Source organism: Ascidiella aspersa, chromosome 2 (genome assembly GCF_963924565.1).
Source record: "Ascidiella aspersa chromosome 2, kaAscAspe10.2, whole genome shotgun sequence".
In the NCBI taxonomy this organism is placed as follows: Eukaryota; Metazoa; Chordata; class Ascidiacea; order Phlebobranchia; family Ascidiidae; genus Ascidiella; species Ascidiella aspersa.
The window spans coordinates 37,833,579-37,841,553 of NC_139448.1; positions in this window are offsets into that span (position 1 = coordinate 37,833,579).

Sequence of the window (7,975 nt, forward strand, 5' to 3'; positions counted from 1 at the left end):
CTAAAATATCACTAGAGTAAACCACTCAATATAACAACTTGAAATGTCACAAAAAATATAGTTGACCCTCCTTGGAAAAACATATATGGCAATAAATACAACAACGCCTTGTCTTTCACACTGCTTCGTAATATGTTTTACCACTTGAAATTGTGCGTATAGGTTACACTAATTCAGCGGTTCTCAACCAGTGGGCCATGGCTCACTAGTGGGCCATGGGAACATTTTGAGTGGGTCACAGACCAATGTTATAAAGCTAGATGTAAAGAAGATTTGCGTCACTAGACTTGACCGAAACGGTCCCCCAAATTTCTCCAGCGGTTTCCAAAATTTTGGACTTGCAACTTTTTGGTATTTAAATGAAACACTTGCGGTCTCTTAAAACTACTTAGCGGTAACCCAAACCAAACCTTAAAAAAAACCTGACAACATGCATCACTTTGTTTCACTTTTTACGCTAGATTAGATTAAATTAAAAAACAGAAATATTACAAAATAATCACGAAGTTTCTGACCTTTCATATGAAACCACAAACTCCCCATGAGCTATGCAAGCGTCACGGAATTCATCTACGTCATCTTTTGTAGTGACGTAAATCGAATTACCGCTCTTCGGTTCGTACTTTCTCAAGGTCAACCTGGTGACCTCTGCAAAGTAAAAAAGGTAAATATTGGAAAACAAGCAAACTAATTTTTTACAAAGATAGGCAAGCAAACAATGGAGTTTATTTTAATAATATTGTAATTGTTGGCGCGCAAGGGGTAATAAGCCCAACCCCAAGACAAAGCCAGTCATGATGATAGGCATAAACAAGTTCATAAGACCTCTGGAAAGTAAAATATGTTTTACAAAACAATTTACATTTTTAAAAAGATACGTATAAGCGGAAAGAAATAGAGTATTATTCAAATAATATTGTGATTACAAACGTTTTGTGTTTCTGCTTGTTGTGTAATTGAAATACTATAAGCATTTTTTTACGCTTTAATGTTGTACAACTTGTTTAAGAAATTAGGAAATCTAAACGGAGTATGACCTAATACTAATGATGTATTAAACATAACGAGTTTTGCCGTCGAGGGTAATAAATACAGAAAAATTAAACTCACCCTTACAAACCACGTACAACTGATCCTCCATTGCCACAAGCTTAATACAACCTTTTGGCAGTTTGCGTATCAATGTTGATGTTTCAGTAACTGGGCCGTATTTTTCATGTTAGGTTGTCATAATCCAGAGCGTATAACATGTCTGAAAATGAGTTGAATATGATAAGGGCAGAATTTAAAAGACTCCAATAGTATCGCCACTTTTCCCAAACAAACTCTGGCCATTGGCAGACCTTGTTTCGATTGGTATACCTTGTTACTCTGCCGTTCCACATTTTAAGGTTGCTTAAAGGTACAAACATGCAAAATGGTTAATTTTCATTGAGGGAAAACGAACTCACACAATAAACCTTTGACAAGCTTTGCTTGTATCGTGCAAATCGATTAAATTTGCGTTTAGTCGGTTAAAATAATTGAAATCGGGGAAAACGAGGATTCTAGATTTTGCTAGTTTTCAGTAGAAGTCGTTGATCGAGAAAAGCAAATAGGCTACTAACACTTGTCCGATAAATACCAAAAACAACTTCAAATAATCTACCTTTACAGGCGACAAGGTCAAGGGAGGTATTTCTACAATCTTTCATTATTGTCCATTCACTTCCCTCTTCGTCAAGTTTGAGTTTTATGGGTGTCGCCCAGGTCCTACTCCCATCATCTTCTGCATAACCACCGAACACAAATAACTCTGCTTCTGCAGGGAAAACATTTAGTCAATACATTTATGTAAAGTGCGAATATCTAGATAAATCATTGTCTCTTGCTATACGTTAAAAATAAATATTTGCAGTTTGTGTATTAAGCCTCTGGTTGCATTATAGAACCTGGATTTGAAGAACTTTCCACAGGGTGCGACATTTTTTTGTGCTGTGCGTTTTTGTGTATCGCTCCCATTAAGTGAATACTGGTTTCGTAGTGGAATCAGAAATGTTAGAAATTTAATTGAACATGCTCGTTAGTATTGCAAATATAAGCCTGACAAAATAACTGAGCAATAAACAGAAGTAATTTAAATATGCAATATAACTGTAGTCGGCAGATTAAACTAAAGTCTCTCATAAGTCACATAGGCAATTTACGCTTTGCGGACCGCTGGTTGCACACCTCTGTGTTTAACATATACACAGTGCTCATTCGCTTACATATCTAGTATATAAGTTTCGAAGTAAACACACTAATCTGTTTTTATAATTATATTGATTCATAATTTTACTTTAATTTCCTTGTTTTAATCTAAGAAAAGTGATGGTCATTGTTACCGTTAAGAACAGCCACTCCAGCATTTCGTCGTTTATCATAAATGGAAAGTTGTTTCTCCCAACCCTTATTTGGTGATCTTACATCCAGTCTGAACACTGAGTCAGTTCTGTTTTCCTCATCGCTAGAACCACCGATCATATATAAGTAGTTCTTGTACATTGCAAAGCCGGCTTGTCTTCGTGGTTCGTTTAATATCTACAAAGCATTGAAACATAATCTGGAAAAGTAAAATAAACCTGCAAGTTTTAACTTATAGCAATTTCTTTTTCAACTTTTGCATTTACGTCCAACATTTTTAGGATGGTTGAATTTTCATTGATGGCCAATGTATGTACAAATGGTTTATAAATACAAGGTGTTCAATGTATGTCACTTAATAATCGAATGGATTCGATTAAAACGGAATTAGATTCCAGTAGTTTGAAAGGTCGTCACTCTCAGCAATAAACCTCCATTTCTTCTTCCTAAAGTTGTATGAATACACTTTCACCATCTGGTGACTGCGAAAAAAATGAAAATATTTTGTGAAAATAAAAAACTCAACAACAAAAACGTCACAGTTCTACGATCGATGGCACTGTTGAGATAATAAAAACCCTAACTCTTTCCCTGATTTAATGTAATCTTAGCTTATCTATAGTTGCATTTGTACCCGGTATATTTACTTATGGTTGTGGTGTGAAGAAAATGAAGCGGTGATGACAATTTAATACAGCGGTTATTCAGCTGTTTGATATTAATTTGACTTTTAGGGGATTAATATTGTAAGAGATGCTAAATTGAAGCGTAAATAACAAAAAAGATGCAACAGTCTGGTATTTGTTAATGTATAATATAAATTTGTATTTATTTATTAGTTTTGCAGTAGTGAGCTAAATTATTAATTAATGAAGATATAGCTATTTACTTACAAATGAGTATTTCCTGAAAATGAGAGGATCCAATCATTTGCAGGAATAACAATAATAAACCGTAACTTGCCAAACTTGAAATTATCCTTCATAATTTTCTATATTTATGTGCAATTAGCAACCTAATGACCGAATCGCACCACATAGTATTTCACTAAATAAGCATCAATATTACCTTCCAAATAATAAAGTTTCTCAAAACAACCTAAACATCGCAGAAAAAAATAATAACAAGTTTCTCACTTTTTAAATGAAACCACAAACTCCCCATGAGCTATGCAAGCGTCACGGAATTCCAATACGTCATCTTTTTTAGTGACGTCACTCGAATAACCGCTCTCTGGTTCGTACTTCTTCAAGGTCAACTTGGTGACATCTACAAAAAAAAAGGGTAAAACGTAAAGCAAACCGAACTATAGTATTTTCAACGCAAATACGTAAATATTTCAGCATTTAAACAGTAGAGTGCTTACAAAGGTAATTGTTTATAACTTAAACTACTTTAAATCGGTGTTTCTTAATCAGGTGAATAGTTCACCTCAGGGTGAATAAATTTTTTGCAGGGGTGAACCAATCAAAAGGGGTAAATAAGGGTGAACCGTTTGCAAGCAGTGCGGATATTCCGGGTGTTTAACCTGTTTCAGTATATATAGACGAGATAGTTTTATCATATAATGAGACAAGGGTGAATGAAATGTGGAGATAGATGCTAGGGGTGAACAAAACTAAAAAAGTTTAAGAAACACTGCTTTAAGATATTACAAAAAAACTTACTTTTGCAAACAATGTACATCTGATCGTCCATTGCCACCACTTTTACACACTCCACCGGCAAGTGTTCAAGCACTTTAGTTATGTTTGTAGCGAGATCGTACTTTTCCATAGTGTGGTTACAACATGCAACTGCATATATTTGGTCTGTAAAAAAACACTGTTTTATATAAACACTGTTTAAACCAAGTGAACAAATGATGTGGATTGCTGATTAGTAATTATAGTGACCAGTTACCAAACCACAATATATTTGTCCATATTTTTACATTATGCACTAGCATCAGTGACGTGCGGTGAGGTTCCTAGATGGTGAGGCATTATTTTTTTCAAGCCACGCTTTTCTTTAACAATTACAAAAACTGTATCGTACTAATAAAAATAAAAAAAATAGCGGCATGCTTTCACGTTTATTAGAAAAATGAAAACAAGAAACAAGAAAAATAGAAAAGGCGATTTTTTAAAGCACAGCCACCGGTAGCGTAGACAGCTCAAAATTTAGGGAGGTGGGGTCTGGGCAAAATGTTTAAACTTTTTTTGTATAGCTTTTGCCATTGTATGAACTGCCGTATCGAACACAAATAAATATGCTAGCAAACCGTTTCGAGCAGCAACTTACTAAGTTTTAGCGCAATACTTAAAAATCATTCAGAGAGCAAAAACAAAATGACTAAAAAGTAGTAAAACTACGTCAATAAGTATAGTGAATTTAATAATAACTAAATCGTTTATGACGTAACAGTGAATGACAATTGAAGGTGTGGCATGCCTCTAATCAACTTTTGTGGTACTGCTCATAAATGCTACAAAACAAATTATCAAGAGTAAAATATTTATAAATTTTTAGGGGTTATGGCCTCTGTGGCCCCTTGGCTAAGCCTATGACAGTCACACGACCACATCTTTTTTACCAATCTCTTTGAAAGTTGCGTGTTATTTTTTTGTCCAGTCGTCTGATGCAAACCTGTTAAATGGGAAACAGATTTGCCTTTATTTTTTTTTGACTTTAACTTTAGATTGAAAGTGTAAATGTTCCTCCATTTTAGTTAAATTTTATAAAAAAAAAACAATCCTTTACACTGCAAGAAGTCAATGTATGGGCATTCAAGCTGGATGACGAAAGGTTTCATAGCTGGGACGTCACAATTGAGGCATGCCTCAAATCATAGCTAAACCGTTCATCATGTTTTCCGAGAGAATTGGGAAAGAAAAAGGCACGCATAATGCAGTGTATGTAAGTTTTGTGATCTGAAGAGAGGCACGACTTGGCGCTGCCTCTCTTCGCGTATTCAATAATTTTGACCGCCTGAACGCCTGATATGAATAACGCAACAGAAATTTGAAAAAATAAAGTACGCTCTAGGTATAGAAACGTAAAATTTGCGGGAGAGGGAGTATGGACTACAGGAATTCATACAAATTAAAGCACCCAAAAACATGCAATGTGTACTATACTTCTAATATATATTCAGTGATAACCATCTCTTTAATATACGTTTTTCTTTGCCAGATGTTGGCAGGTGAGGCACTGCCTTTACAACATGCAATATCATATGGTTGTTCTCCAATTGTAGAAAATTACAAGCAATTAATTAATAGAATATAAACACCGTTTTAACCAGGTGAACAAATGATATGGATTGCTGTTTAGTAAGTGCGGTAACGGGTTAACAAACCTCGTGAGTGTATTCAGAAATTTTCAACAGACAACTTCTTATTGATTTTTCTCACAAAATTACCATCAATTGCTGCATTGTAACACATGTGTGTAGCAGTCGTGCATAAATACCTGCACAAGTAACAAGATCGTAGGAAATTTTCGTACAATATGTCATCCCTTCCCATTTAGCACTTGGACTATCAAGCTTGATTCTTTGAGGTAGGAGCCAATATTTTTCAAGCTCTGCATCTCCTCCAAACACGAAAAGATCGTCTAAATCAAATTAAACACATCTCCGGAAGCCATCGCAGAATCAACAAATCTCACGATTAATGATGCAAGCAAGGCAGGCTAGAAAAAAAACTAGTTTGTAGTGAGGTTCGAACTCACGACCTCCGGTCATACCGGGCCCGTCGCTCTACCTACTGAGTTAAACAGGTTCAGAGGAGAGCAAGTCAAGAAACCACTATGTCCCAGATTCGCTAAGTCTGCGATGGCATTCGGTGTACTGATGATGCGTTAGCCGTAATCGTTAGTCAAAAATCAGCTTCAGAAGGGCTAGATCACTGTTGTTGAACACTTATGTGTGTATCTTTCATTTTACATCTGTAATCATCTGTCCTATTTTACAAGCGAATGGGATAACGATTTAAGTTATATACAAATAATCAAATAAAATTAATTTTGAATGACTTTTCATGAAATAACAAATATTGTTGTTTAAAAGTATGTACTGATCAATCGTTAGCATTACATACAGACCTTGTTATAGGTTTAACATTTTATATATCATTTCAAATGATATTTCTAACAGTGGCTGACTTACGTGTTTTATAAACAACTCCAGTGAGTTTAAAATTAAAGTAGTTTCTACAGTTTACCATGTAACACGGCAACTCCAGCATTCCGACGCTTCGATCCCAAATCAGGTAATTTCTCCCATTCGTCGCTCAGAAAGCGCAAATCGAATCTGAGAAAAGTTTCGAGTATGTTGTCTTTCTCTCCGACATAACCACAAATCATGTACAAGAAGTTCTTGTAAGTATCGGTTCCTTGCGTTGCTTCAAACAGTAGAAATAATATCATTAGGAAAAGCAAGAGATAGTAAAGTGTTGTCGTTTTACCAATATGACTTTTTGGTTTGTCGAAATCAAATCTAAAATTTAAAAAGTTGTTGCGTTTCGGTTCGTGGTTAGAATGCTTTGTGTAGGTCCTTTGAAGTAAAGAATTTTTTTTTAATTACCCCGGTTAGCAAATGACTAAAACATATACTAAGTTAAAACCACTGATTCTTTTCTAAACACTTACTTGGAAGAATGAAATCTTTGATCAGTTCCGATTGAAGCTGTACGATTTGTCGTAGACAGTCAATAAAATCACTTAAAAGTTCCTTTAGAATATAATAATAATGTTGTATTTACGCCTAATCATGGTTCAATGTGAAAATGAAATTTTAATTTGTAATACAATTCCATTAAACAATGTTTTGAACGAGAATGATTATAATGTTTAACAAATAAAAATACCCTCAACACATTGTTTACCTCTTTTGCGGCAAAACATACAATAAATTCTGGACGAAGCAATTTCAAATCAATCAGTTCAAAGAGTTGTGGAAACAAATGCTTCCTTTCTTCCAAATTATGTTTGACCCAAGCCACTGTGAATCTAAATGCTGTTTCTTCACCTCTTGCCTAAAATAAATGTAAATAGTGGGCGTTAGTTAATTTTGTTGGATAAATCTTGAAACAAATTTCTCCAAAATATTTACATCCTTTGATTTTGATCCTAAAAATTCCTCAAATGTCCTTCTATCCATTGCATTAATAGCCTCAACATCAGTTAACAACGCAAAGTTATGTGTGATGAATTTTTGAGCAGTTTCTTTTAAAACTTTAATGTCGAGTTGTTTTCCACTTTTCCAACATTGTACGGCGTTGCTACAATCCAATGTTTCCAAAAGAAATGCGCAACAAAAATCAAGTATGCCTTTTCAAAAATAATACATATTAGTGAATGTTATCTATGGCATTTAAAAAACAATTCAAACCATTGGAATAGCCATTTCGACCAGATAGATCTGGTTTAGGTGCATATATCATAAACAAACTTCCTGAAAAAAGGGTTGTAACACTTACGTTTCTAACACTGCCTTTGCTGTGTCTTATTGTGACAAACCGAACAGTATTCTATCTTACTAATCGCCTTCTTGTGTTCGCTTCTACACTTTGCATTTACTTTCTACGAAATCCCTGGTCACCAAAAT